Source organism: Lygodium microphyllum, chromosome 2 (assembly GCF_053477565.2).
Source record: "Lygodium microphyllum isolate KBCC chromosome 2, Lygodium_microphyllum_v1.1.10, whole genome shotgun sequence".
NCBI classification, from domain to species: Eukaryota; Viridiplantae; Streptophyta; class Polypodiopsida; order Schizaeales; family Lygodiaceae; genus Lygodium; species Lygodium microphyllum.
This window is the reverse complement of record NC_141136.1, coordinates 154,446,393-154,448,733: the sequence shown is the minus strand read 5'-3', so window position 1 is coordinate 154,448,733 and position 2,341 is coordinate 154,446,393. Positions and strand designations below refer to the sequence as shown.

Genomic DNA, 2,341 nt, shown 5'->3' with positions numbered 1-2,341 from the left:
TTTTTATGTTCTTTCCATGTGGCAGTATGAATTAAGATGTCATCCAAATATATTGCCAATACTTTTTTTTCTATTAGGTCCCCAAAAATTATGTTTCCCATTCTTTGGAAGGTGTTTCCAACATCACTCAAGTTGAATGGCATTCTCTTGAATTGATATAAACCTGTTGTGGTGCGGAAGGTTGTTTTGTGTGCATCTTTCTTGGACAGTGGTATTTGCCAATATCCTAACACTAGATCCGATGAGGTAAAGTATCTTGATTTTCCCAAAGTGTCTAAAAGATCATTTAATCTTGATAGGGGGCACACATCATGCTGTGTGATCTTGTTCAAGGGGTGAAAATCAATGCAAAAGCGGTATGTACCATCATATATATATTTTTTACTAGATGTGGTTCTGATGCCCAATCACTGGATGAGAGTTCTATGATGCCTTTGTTGAGCATTTCTTTAACTGCTTCATTGATATATTGATGTTCTTTCGGTGACCTCCTCCGCATGGCCATCTTGATGGGTGGAGTTGTGCGTGTTCTTATTTCATGGCAGATAGGGAGATTCACTGTGTTAGTAACTTTGTGTGGTAAAAAGAGTGTTTTATGTTGTTGTAATATGTATGTGATGTCTTGTCGTCTCCTATCGTGATCTACTATTGGAGGTTCATGCAAGAGCTGGGTGCATGCAATGTCTTCTTGTTTGACTAGTGCTTTGAGAGGGATATTTGCATGACCTTGTATTCTAATTTGTTTTGTTTTGAAATCTAGTAGTGTCTATGATTCTAATAGCCAGTCTAGACCTAATATTATCGGGAAAACTTGTGTGGGTAAAATATAAAATTTTTGTGTCTCTTTACTTTGTCCTATTTCAATGTGTAACTATGTGGTTTTTCTAGTGTGATACAAACTGCGATTATCTCCATATAGTACAGTGATTGGTCTTGTGTTTGTGACTTGTGCGTGTATTGTGTCAGCTAATTGTTGGCTTATGGATGATATTGTACTTCCTGTGTGTTGATCAATGCTTCTACTAGTAGACTTTGTATGGTGACCATGATCGTGCATACTTTTCTTGTGGAAGGCTTCTTATCCATGCTGCATTGTGAATGGTTGGCCTTTGTCATCCATTTGCTCATATGTTTTCTTGTATGGTTGCAAATTCGGTTGGCTCATTGGTGACGACTTGTAAGTTTTGCACTTGTTGTCATTGCAGTTTGCGACAATATTTCTTGATGTGTCCATAATTATTGCAGTAAAAGCACTTGGGCTTGCCTTGACTATCATTTGCTGGAAGAAGACACCTGTTTTGCATGGATGGTTGGCTAGTTGACATACTTTGTGTTCGTCTCTGCATCATTTTGGCATTTTGCACATCTATTTCCATGGGGGTGGGCTAATCCAGTTGGAATTTTGGTTGGATAGTAGTAGTTGTTGTTATTGTTTTTGATTGATTGTTTGCTTCAATTCTCTGCGCTATTTGGATAGCCTGATGAAAAGTTGTGGGGCCTTGATCGTGGACTCTTCTAGAAATGTCATGTAGGAGTCTAGGCCATAGAAAAAACAATTTCATCTCTTCTGGCATTGTTGGGTCTACGCGCAGGAGCAATTGGTTTAATCTTACTGCAAATTGTGCTATTGGTTTATTTTGCTTTTGTTTCAGATTGTCCAATTGTTGAAGAGCTATTTGAGTTATGTTTTGCTGAGCGAAATCTCTTATGAGGGCTTCTTTCATGAATGACTAGTTGTTTTTTATTTGTATAGGTTGTTGCATGAACAATGTCGCTGCGACATCGTCAAGGAGTGTTCGGATCTCGAGTGATTTTCGCTCTTCCGAACATGCATGGTATGTGGATACATTCTCGAAGTGATCAAGCCAACTAAGTACATCTTCAATAGGTAATCCATTGAAGGATTTGGGTCTGTCTTATGTTGATGATGTGCTTGATTGTTTGCCAAGATGTTTGCCAAAGTTTGATTAGTGTGGTTCATCTGCAGCATGAGTGAGGAGATGGCATGAAACATATGTTCCATATTTGGATGTTATGGTTCTTGGATAAATTCTGGGTGCATACTAGCATCTTCGTAGTGTGGGGAGCTTGGATGAGCTTAAGGTGATCCCGTCCGACTCATGTTTGATAATGTTATTCCTTGTTATGGTTTTGATTTTGTTGCTGGAAATGACAACTGAATACCTGCAGATGCTCTGCGTCAAAATGGAAAATATACTTGTATCATTAATGAATTGAGCTGTTGTGATTTGTGCATTGAAGGATATTGAGGCAGAGAGGGCACTGTTGGAGGTTCAGATTTTAGGAGGTGATTTCTAGATCATATGGTTGAAGAGTGACA

The 2,341-nt window shown here is 38.6% G+C and overlaps 1 pseudogene; it reads right to left on the bottom strand.

The window, feature by feature from the left end:
* Nucleotides 1-1,124: 1,124 nt before the first annotated feature.
* LOC148040496 (uncharacterized) lies at nucleotides 1,125-2,122 on the bottom strand (annotated as a pseudogene).
* Nucleotides 2,123-2,341: the final 219 nt, after the last annotated feature.